This window comes from Aulonocara stuartgranti (assembly GCF_965226115.1).
Source record: "Aulonocara stuartgranti genome assembly, chromosome: 3".
NCBI classification, from domain to species: domain Eukaryota; kingdom Metazoa; phylum Chordata; class Actinopteri; order Cichliformes; family Cichlidae; genus Aulonocara; species Aulonocara stuartgranti.
This window is the reverse complement of record NC_138941.1, coordinates 49297979-49309623: the sequence shown is the minus strand read 5'-3', so window position 1 is coordinate 49309623 and position 11645 is coordinate 49297979. Positions and strand designations below refer to the sequence as shown.

Genomic DNA, 11645 nt, shown 5'->3' with positions numbered 1-11645 from the left:
TATACAGTCAGTGCAGGGAGTGGATATTAGCACCTGCAAAATCTCACTTTAACCCTTCACTTTACTCACTTTACTGTTTGTGGAGGCAAAGTGCACCTTTCAAGTATTTCAACCTTTATTTCGATTTAACAATGTCTGTCATGAGGTGTAATGGACAACGTAAATGCAGGGCACTGCAGGTCAAATGAGCTGTTCGTTCTTTTAAAAAGGCACAAACTGAACAAAGTCCAAACAGACAGGAATCCTATGAAGCACAGAAGTCACACGGTGCTTGAACGAATCACCTGCCAAGGACAGAGAGACAGACAGACTGTACAGGAGAAGAAAAAGTGGCCCCAACAACCCAGAACAGACCTTAATGAATGAATCTGATTGTTTAATAAATTGCTGTCAGTGTTTTTCCATTTTTCATGTTTCCACATTTCTGCTGCCCAGAATGATCTTCCCCTCTGTTATAACAAGTTTACAACAATCAGCCAACAACAGAACAAAGTCTGATAATGAAAATGAGAATAACCCTGTTCCTCCCTGTCCTCATCGTCTGTTGTCTTCGTCTCCGTTATCAGTCATCATCATTTTACCATCTCTGTGCAAGTCTGTAAACTTCTTTATTAAATCATAAGATTCTTAAAGTCGTCAAGTCTCCCTGTGTCTGGGTCCTCGTCTCAAAACATGACATCACTGTTTTGTACATTTTAACACAACTTAACCCCCACATTTGTGAAAGAAAAGCAAAACACTTGTTTTGAAAAGTCTGTAACAAAACCATCAAATCTGATCAAGGTTATTTAAATGCTGCAAAAGAAGAATGGATTGGAATAAAAAAAACAAACATATTTAACCTTAATTACTGAGGGAGAATAATGAATGATGCTCATAGTGAGTAAGAAGTAAACTGAGTGCAATTTATGGACAGAGATTCACTTTTAATGTGTAATATACTACAGAAACAAAAAATGATCCCAAAACAGAATAATTACAAATAAATTATTACAAAATATTAATAAAAAACTATAAAAATTGAGGCAACTTTGCCTGTGTATCTTTACTGCAGACACTAATTTTACTAATTCAATAATACTAATTTTGTGTTGTAAGATTTATGAGTTTCATGCTTTCATAGTGGTACTTGAGAGCTTGGCATTTTCTCACACTGTAAAAAGTTTAAGAAACACTGATAAGTTAAGTGTATGTGTGCTTTTAGAAAACATTTAAACCTGCTGTACAGAATCTTTGAAACCAGTTTAAAACATTTTTAGAATAAACAGAGCATCTGCTTCTCTTTACAGCTCCTCGCTCCACCAGGGCTGTTTGGTGGAGTGAGTAAATCATATAAGGCTTACTCATGGAAGTGGCACTTTCATGAGTAAGCCTTATATGATTTACTCATGGAAGTGGCACTTTCATGAGTAAATCATATAAGGCTTACATGATTACTCATGGAAGTGGCCACTTCCATGAGTAATCATGAACCATGAAGGTTTGGATTTTTTCCCACTATAATAAATTACTCACGTTATCTTTGTCTGATATTTAAATTAGAAAGAGCTCAGTCAGAGCAGAGAGTAACAAACACTTTTATTCTCAAGTGTCTAAAATGTTTTATGTGGCTTTGATTTGAAATGAAATTTAAATAAAAGCAGCTCAGAGCCGGTTCTGTTGACATATACTAAACGTTACCTCAAGAGCAGGAAATATTATTCAGGGCTGAACTTTAACCAGCTGCTCTCTTTTTTGGTAGACTTCACTAAATTTACATACGGTACATTAAGATCCATATAATGCAGCAAAGTAAAAATTTACACTCTTACTATAAACATTACAGTAAGTACAAAGGGCTTTCTTGAAATTTGATTTTTAATTTTAGTATTTTTGAGCCCTCATAACTTCATTAGTAGGGATGGGTACCGGTATCCGGTGCCATGATGGCACCGATTCTGACATAAACGGTAGTAACCAGACCGAAAAGCAGCGCACATTTCGGTGCTTTTTTCCCCCTGAGCTGTGATACACTTTAGATTCTAGCCAATCATTTTACCTTTGCAAGCGTAGTAGGCGGGGCCAGGTACGCATGTTCTTTTAGAGCAGAGCTACAGATTAAAAACGCCCAGGGCGAAGTGGTCAAAAGTCTGGCTGTACTTCACAGCAAAATATGCAAACTCAGCAGCCTGCAACAAGTGCTTTAAGCTGATACTGTGATACTGTCAAAGGAGGTAACACCTCAAATCTGATGAAACACCTGGCGACGCATAGCGTTCTTTTTAAAAGCCAAGAAATGCGCCGTATTTGATAGCTTGCTGCGAGACCTCACACCGAGCACATCTACTGCGGGTGGGTTGCCTGTTATGCAACATCCCCCAAAAACCCGAAGAGGAGAGTCCTGGCCCCTAGCCCTGCCAGTGTAGCAGAAATGATGACGGATGATGATGGAGGAGTGACACTAAATCAAAGTAAATGTGAAAGAGGATGACGTCAAACACTGAAAGCCACTTTAGTTACACACCTCTGTGTGACTTATTAAATGTCACACAGTAACAGCCTTATCCTGTATAAATCCAAATAAATTCATACTACACTGGGAATGTTTCTTGGAGTCATTCCTAAAAAACTGCATATCCAAAGATCATCAGTTCAAACAACTGTACAACAAAGGCTCAACCTCACTATATACTTTATAAAGATCCTTATAAAGACGCCACACCCTAAAGGAAAAAAGGACACGGGAGGTAACATATTTTCAGGCGAGAAAGTAGTTGTGTAAACATCAAATATCTGCTCGGTTTATCAAGATATCCCATATTTGCAAAAGTGCTTCGACGTTTTCAGAGGCGTCTGCTACCCACCAGCTCGACAGCTAGCCGGGAGCTCGAGGGTTACTGATGCGGCCGAGAACGGCACAACTCCCGGCACATCATTTTCAGATCACCGCGGAGTTTCGCTGCTCGGGTTAAACGTAATATATAAGTCACTTAGACAACCTAAAAATGTTATTGTTGGGCTTTTTTCAGTGTTTTGTTTGTTCGTGAGTAAATCGGTTTGGCTGAGATTAAAGTTATTAGATTAGATAAAATAAAACTTTATTAATCCCCCGGGTGGGTTCCTCCTTGGTTTTCACACAGCTGACTAAACGTCAAACAGAAAACTGATTAAACAGAAGTATGAGACAGTCGAGAATTTACGCCAGTGTCTGGTTATATTTTAGATAGCAAGAAGCAGACGGCCGAGTTTATTAAACTCCACCGAGACAGCGGTGACGCTAATCAGAACTAGACCGTCCAATTTCACGCCTTTAAACTTTAAAGGCGTGTTTGTGTGTGTGTTTATACAATTGCTATTATGTTTGCACTTTATGTGTAATGTTACTGACTGCAGAGATCAGTAAGATGTGTGTATTTTTTATTTATTAGTTTTATTTATTTAATATTATTTTTTAATTGAATGACTGTCTAGTAGTTCACAGATGTCGAAAAACTGAGTGTGGTAAAGCCACTGATTTTGTTTATGTATATTTCTGCAATCTGCACATTGTACTGACTTTCATTTTAATGTTTACACCAGGGTTCCTTGTCAGCACTTTATGCTCAGATGTTTGTAAGCTAAAAATAAACTATTGTGTATGTTCAAATATACTGTTGTGATTGAAGAAGTTAAATAAAAATGTCAGTCATCAATTCATGCATCACCTCATGTCATCATAACAGAGGTCTGTCTTCCAGGAAAGAACAGTTTAAAATTAATGTAATATAGTATTGGCCATACTATATGATGTATTGCTTGTCTTTGTTTAATAATACAGAAGACAAAGACCTTAAAAAATAATCGCATATCGCATCGCAATCGCAATATTGGGGCAAAAAATCGCAATTAGATTATTTTCCATAATCGTTCAGCCCTAAAATATACATACATGTACATGTTATAATTTGTTTTTGTACAAGAATAACAACATTAATTGCTTTTACAGTTGAGTTTTTTCTTTAGTGAGGTCAGCAGAGGTGATGGCCAGCATGTGGGATAATGTTGGGAAAACAAGGATGGAGGCAGAGAAAGAAATCAGGAAAACACCATCTGTGTTTAAGGCAAATGTCTGTGCACATTTAGGATTTTTTTTTAACAAGGGACGTGAAACTCAAATGTAATACAAACAGTTCAGCCTGTCAGCAACAAAAATGACTGAAGTGACAGAAAGACTGAGGACTTTGTTGTATTATTATTAAAACACTTTGCAGTTGAAAAAAGGTGATAAATCACAATGTTCTGTATCACAAAACATTACAAAAATCACAATATCATATGGTGGGGTGTCCGGTGATTCTCACCTCTTGTAACTTCATAAATGTGGGGGAGATTTACATGCACATTTCATAAGAAACACATGTAAACTGTGCTCAAAACACCTTCTCCAAGTTTCACCATCTTGGTTCTGATTACCTTTATTTAAACAACCTGCTATACACGTTTATTTTAACTAATAATGGAGCTTTGATTAAATATGAAATCCTATCAGCTCCTCTGTAAGTTAAACATTGGTTGAGAGCTCCAAACATGCAGGACGTTCCAGGGACTGTCTGGAAGCTTTAAAGATCAACTGTGCTGAAAATGATAACGATACAAACAATTTCAGCCTGATAACAACTTATCAGGCTAAAACACACCTTCAATCTGACATACAGATATGGATTAGAAATGTAAAGCTCAATGTTGAGGAAATAATCGGCTTAAGCACAGTGTGATAACCATGAGCAGTTTTCAACCTCGCTTTAGAACTGGTAGACCACAGATTTCATGTACTATAGAAAGTACATTGCGGTATGCTATTTTGCACACAATGTTATAATGTACCAAAATTAGGCCAACTTGTGACCTAACTAGAGATGGCACGATGCCACTTTTTTATGTCCGACACCGATACCATAAATTTGGATATCTGCCAATACCGATATGAATCTGATATAGTGTGTTTTTTAATCAATAAAACTGTTTTTTTTAATATCTTGCTGCATTTTGTATAAGTTCATACTCAAGTTCAAATAACAACAACACTAAAGCTATTCTGTTATACCTGTATGTAAAAAAATACACTGCACCCAAAATATTTCATAGTTCAGCAACACTGATCAATCTAATAAACTTAAACCTGCTCCATCCTGCCTATTCTGGTATTTTAAAGACTACTTAGAAGAAATATTAAGCAACCTAACTAATAGGGTTGCAAACTCCCAGCAAAAAAAAAAAAAAAAAAAAATAGGGAACCACCCACCCTCCAACTCATGATGCTCAGTGTTGGGGAGTAACGGAATACATGTACCGCCGTTACGTATTTAGAATACAAAATATGAGTAACTGTATTCCGTTACTGTTAGGTATTTTAGTACCATGGTAGCATTTACTGGATATTGTTTTATAGTGACATTATGCAGGAAAACTCTGTCATTCAATAAGGCCCCTTTGTTTTAGTTATTTTTCTCTTTGACCCAAGAATTGATGTGTGAGAATCACAGGCTGGTACAAGGTTGAAATACCACAGAGATCACTCCCTCAGCTACATTAGTTTCTTAATCTTTTAGGAGACGCCTGTTGAGGCCAAATGGTTTGTTTCAGATTTCACTAATGTAAGAACTCTTCGTTTTGTGCCTTGAAAATATGTCGCTGAGATAATCACAATTGTAGCTGAACTGATACACTACACAAAGGATGCTTCTTCACCCAAGGGCAGGAAGACGCTGCCTTATCTTGGTCTGTACTGGTTTAAACTGATAATCTGCTGTCTCATGAATTTTACCCTCTATATAAACTGTTGTACTTGTGAATAAAGTTGAGTCACTTTGGGAAGACAATCTAAAGCAGTCTCTGTTTTCTTGTTCTCCCAAGCTGCTCCCGAGCTCGTACTAACACGCTGAATGGCATGCTTGAATATTACTTGAGAATATATTTGACTGTGTTACAGACTAAGGGACATTCTCTGCTGATAGGTGAAGGTACATTCTCTGCTGATAGACGTCCACGCCTCGGAGGAAGTCGATCCACGGATTAGGCCCTGGAAACAGTTTCCTTCAATTTTGGTGTCAGAAGTGGGATCCTGACGAAGGTAGGCACTCGTCTTTTATTTTATAAGACTGTGTTATGCCTTTCTCAGTGATCCACATAGAAACGGGATACGCTGACGAGGCCTTCTTCGGTGGCCCACATAGTAACAAGTGGGATACACTGAGGAGCCTTCTTTAGTGGCCCACATAGAAACACAGGAAGTTGCCTGTTGTTTTGTAAATAAAAGCAGAAAGGACACAGGAAGTTGCCTGCTGTCATAAACTAAGAAGTTGCTCACCAGCAGAAAGGACACAGGAAGTTGCCTGGGGTCATAAAACGAGAAGGTTGCTCACTAAAAAGATAAAATTGCTAGCAAAAAATCAAGTAACCTCAGGTGTGCCACAGCAAAAATAAATACTAACCTAAATCCTCCTAGCGTGTAAACCCCTCTGGAAATCACTGAACATGGGTCAGAATTATTCAAAGACCACAGACAGGTCCGATAAAAAATCTAAAGTACCTGTAAAACCAAAAATTAATAAAATACAAAATAAAGTCTCAAATAACGGCTCAGTACAACACCCATTTCCGGTTACGTGTAACCCACGTCCGCGAATCGGTGAAGACGTCCATGATCACGTATCCAGAACGTGTGGAAGTGCTTATGTGACTGACTTTGTTTACAACTTACGGACTGTAAGTTCAATGCATTCTAATTTATTTCCGGAGCCCTATCCCGAACGATTATCGCCAGAAAACAGGTCAGTAAAACTGAAGGCCAGTGCAGATACTACCACGAAAGCTAAAAGTGTTAAGATAAAGTTGAATTTTGATGTAGAAGGCTCAGAGGAAAGTGAGAAACTAATGTATGCAGGATTACCCGCTCCAGCACAGCAAGGAAGTTTCAGAGGACGGAAGGATAAAAGTAGAGATATGTGTTTTTATTGTGGCTCAGTTTTCCAGCAGCCGCAGACACCCAGAGCAAAAATGAATTTGTGTATTTCATTTAACATAAAGGGTGAAATGTTTGCTGGCACTGATAACAGCTTATGTTTTCTCTGCCCTATGTACCGACATGATGGAGAAGGAACATCCTCTGTGTCAGCTGGACCCTCAGCAGAGAATGAACTCAACATCCTTTTTGTCCGGTACTCTATGTCACACACTGTGCCAAAAAAACGTGTACAGACGCCACTACCAGGTAATCCCATGACTGGGAGCCACACTTTTGTTTCTCTAAGGTCAAACAGTGATTTTGTCACATAACTCAGACATAGTTTATGACATAACTACACCATGTCGTCACATAGATCTAACCTACCCTATCGACTGTACTATTTCTGCACTTACCTTGCCAGCTGAATACCAGAATATGACATTGTGGTCTAAAAGTGAGAATGATATAGGATTTATTGACTGTACACTTTATCACGTACACCTATTAAAACACAACAAGCCAGTATATGTCAAGCAACATCCCATTTCCACGGAAAAAGCCGCAGCCCTAGATGTCATGATAGGAGATTTATTGACTACAGGAGTAATAAAGCCCACACTCCTGTCAATCCTGTGCCAAAGCCTAACAAACCTGGCGTATGGCGTTTCATACAAGACTTAAGGCAAATTAATGCAGTCAACATTCCTCTGCCACCTCTCGTTTCAGATGTTCACAGCATATTGACATGCATTGCATACACATTTTACCGTGGTGGATTTATGCTCCGCTCCTTTTTCTCAGTACCTGTGCATGAAGACACACAGCCGTTATTTGCATTCACACATAGAAATAAGCAGTACACTTGGACTCGTCTGCCTCAAGGCATGATAGACAGCCCTGCTGCTTTCTCAATGGTGATCTGTGCTACCCTGGACAGCTTTACTCCTCCAGGGCTGCACCCTGATCCACACGTGGATGACCTCCTCCTCTGTGCTCCGAGTGAAAAACTATGTCAAACTGCTACACACATGCTTCTCCAGCACCTCCAAAAGACTGGCCACAAAGCATCAGCAAAGAAAATGCAGTACTGTCAGACTTCTGTTCAATATTTGGGATTCACACTGTCTCACGGAAAACGTTCCATGACTGCAGACAGGGTCAAAGCTGTGACCTCCGTCCCTCGGCCCACTACACAGAAGGAAATGTTGTCCTTCCTGGGCATGGTGAACTATTGCAGACAGTGGATACCAGACTGTTCTTTTCATGACCACATTCTGCGTGACTGTTGTAAAAAAGACAAGCCTCCTCGAATACTGTGGTCCACAGAAATGACTGCCTCTTTCAATGCATTAAAGGGAGTGCTGACCTCCGCCACTCAAAGGTGCTGCCTGAATTGTTCAGGGAATGCCGGCCTGCCTGAGAGCAGTAGCAGCTTGCTCTATCATGATAAGGGACTGCGAGAAGCTCACACTCTCACATGACACTATTCTACACACCAATCACCAGGTCACGACCATTCTAGCAAACATAACTACACAACACATGACCGCACAACGTCGCTCAGGTTATGAAGCTACACTGACTTCAACAGCAAATCTCACTATAAAAGCAAGCAGCACACCCAATTCGCCAGCACACTTACTTATTCGTATGCTGTGTTCCTCTGACCGACAGGATGGTTCAGACGACCCTGACGATCATGACTGCATGACACGTATACAGGAATCCACAGCACCATGTCCAGATTTAGAGCAAACACCTATCCCAGACTCAGCCACGGTTTATGTGGACGGGTCCTGTTCAAGGCCGAGTGACAACTCATTTCTTTGTGGCTATTCAGTGGTAACAGTACCTGACATCATACTAGAGGCTCACTCATTACCATTTCACTCAGCACAAAAAGCAGAGCTCATGGCTTTAATACGCGCCTGTGAGCTACATTTGGATAAGCATGTGACAATTTACGCAGACAGCCGCTATGCATTTGGCGTTGTGCATGACTTTGGCACATTGTGGAGACAGAGAGGATTTAGATCTGCTGATGGAAAATAAATTGCTAATTCTGATCTTGTGCAAAGACTTTTTCAGGCTATACAGCTACCATCGGCCGTTGCAGTTGTAAAAACGAAAGGACACAGTACAGCTGACACAGACGAAGCAACAGGTAATGCCTTAGCAGACGTGACAGCCAAGGCTGCAGCTCCCACCTCCGCAGGAAGTATTATCTGTGCCCCTACAGCTGCCACTTGTTACACTCCCAGACTATTTAGAAACAAATGTTGATTTAAAATTTATACAAGAGCAAGCCTCTGCATGTGATTACACCTGTTGGGAGAATAATGACTGTACCATAGATGACAGAGATGGCTTATACAAAATCTTAAGGGTTTGATTGCCCTCCCATATTCCCTGATGCCAGTCCTTGCCCGACATTTTCACTGTGTGAGTCATGTCGGACAAAGAGGGGTAATAGGGGCAATAAAATCAAGATTTGTAATTGAGAAAACATCACATGCAGTAAAAGCATATTAGCAACCTGTCTAACATGTGCACGAACTAATGTAGGAAAACCAAAAGCAAAACATCAGCATTTACCACAACCAGATTTTCCATTTCATACATTATGACTCCATCTGCAGTAACCAAATTATTTCCATTTGAAATAAGACTATTTCCAACACCATGGTCAGCTTCCAGAGGGGCACCGCTAGTAGAAGGTGATGTATATTGCATTGTCCACTGATGTTCACAACCTGGTAGAAAAACTGAATAATAACTATCAGAAAGTTTGTCTCTCTCAGCCTTTCCCCTCCACGGTTCCACAAGTGGAGACAAGGAGATGCGTGTTGGAGAAGTCACTAAAACCAAGGACACTCTGGGAGGCCGCGCGTGTTCCAGCCCCAGACTGTACTGGCAGTGACGAAGAACCAGCATCCTCACAGACGGACAACCTCAGTGGATTCATGCCAGCAGGGTTAAGACCAGCCCCACCAAACCACCTAAGGCGTCGGATCAAGTAGATGACGTCTCCGGCGAGCCAGCGCCCGGATTCAATACACCTATAGATGACGACTCAGGCGAGCCAGCGCCCGGATCCAATACACCTACACACACGCAATCACTGATTAACACACAACGTCTGAAAGAACAACAACAAGGTACTCAAACATCCAGCAGGAACAGAAAGCCAAAAGTACCACATGATGTCTAACCTGATAAAGCTAGACTCATTCCATCCTGATAATGGAGAAAATGAAATGCCCATTGTCATCACACGACGCTTATTCTGTGTCTCTCGAACCTGGGACCAGGCCAGGAGACGACTAAAGAACTGTCTTTTTTATATATTTAGGTTATTAATCATATCTACTGCATTAACCTTAGGATTTTTATTTACTATTTCGTATTGTAAAGTGCAACCCTGTTCAAATTTCTGCAAGCCACATTTTCAATGATAACCCATATAGCTACTAGTACAGCTACTTCAATGTATTTGCAATTAGCACAAATTGATCCTGAGGATGTGCCAGATGTTACCAATGATGTTCCTGATGTGTATATTGAACATTAGGTTGTGAACTATTACATTTTATGATTTGCTTTTTATATTATGTTATTACATTTGTGATTTTTCCTTTCTATTTGAGTTATTATTTTTAAAAATAATAAAAGAGGGGAACTGTTAGGTATTTTAGTACCATGGTAGCATTTACTGGATATTGTTTTATAGTGACATTATGCAGGAAAACTCTGTCATTCAATAAGGCCCCTTTGTTTTAGTTATTTTTCTCTTTGACCCAAGAATTGATGTGTGAGAATCACAGGCTGGTACAAGGTTGAAATACCACAGAGATCACTCCCTCAGCTACATTAGTTTCTTAATCTTTTAGGAGACGCCTGTTGAGGCCAAATGGTTTGTTTCAGATTTCACTAATGTAAGAACTCTTCGTTTTGTGCCTTGAAAATATGTCGCTGAGATAATCACAATTGTAGCTGAACTGATACACTACACAAAGGATGCTTCTTCACCCATGGGCAGGAAGACACTGCCTTATCTTGGTCTGTACTGGTTTAAACTGATAATCTGCTGTCTCATGAATTTTACCCTCTATATAAACTGTTGTACTTGTGAATAAAGTTGAGTCACTTTGGGAAGACAATCTAAAGCAGTCTCTGTTTTCTTGTTCTCCCAAGCTGCTCCCGAGCTCGTACTAACACGCTGAATGGCATGCTTGAATATTACTTGAGAATATATTTGACTGTGTTACAGACTAAGGGACATTCTCTGCTGATAGGTGAAGGTACATTCTCTGCTGATAGACGTCCACGCCTCGGAGGAAGTCGATCCACGGATTAGGCCCTGGAAACCGTTTCCTTCAGTTACAGTTACCGTTTAAAAAGGTGGTATTCAGAATACAGTTACTTTGTTGAAATAAATGGATTACACTGCGGTACTTTCCTGTTTCATTTTGTCGCGGGTCAGGACTGTTTGGGTTTTGTTTGACAGCTACGCTCTGTTGTTCCAGGCGGCAGCGTTACGGTTGCCATGGTTACAGGGCGACGCTCTCTCGCTCTCTGCGACTGTGTGTTTCCTGGGTGAGAGAGCGCCTTTTCGTCGTTGTTGTTGTTGTGCTAAGCTAACAGGCAGAATGCTACAAGCATAGCTCTAAAGAATGTAGCA

General features: G+C 40.1%; 1 long non-coding RNA gene across 1 annotated transcript; it reads left to right on the top strand.

Moving 5' to 3' along the window:
* Positions 1 to 5360: 5360 nt before the first annotated feature.
* LOC309703303 lies at positions 5361 to 11124 on the top strand. Its single transcript, XR_014275846.1, has 2 exons — positions 5361 to 7228; positions 9043 to 11124. It is a non-coding gene; the product is annotated as an uncharacterized lncRNA (long non-coding RNA).
* Positions 11125 to 11645: the final 521 nt, after the last annotated feature.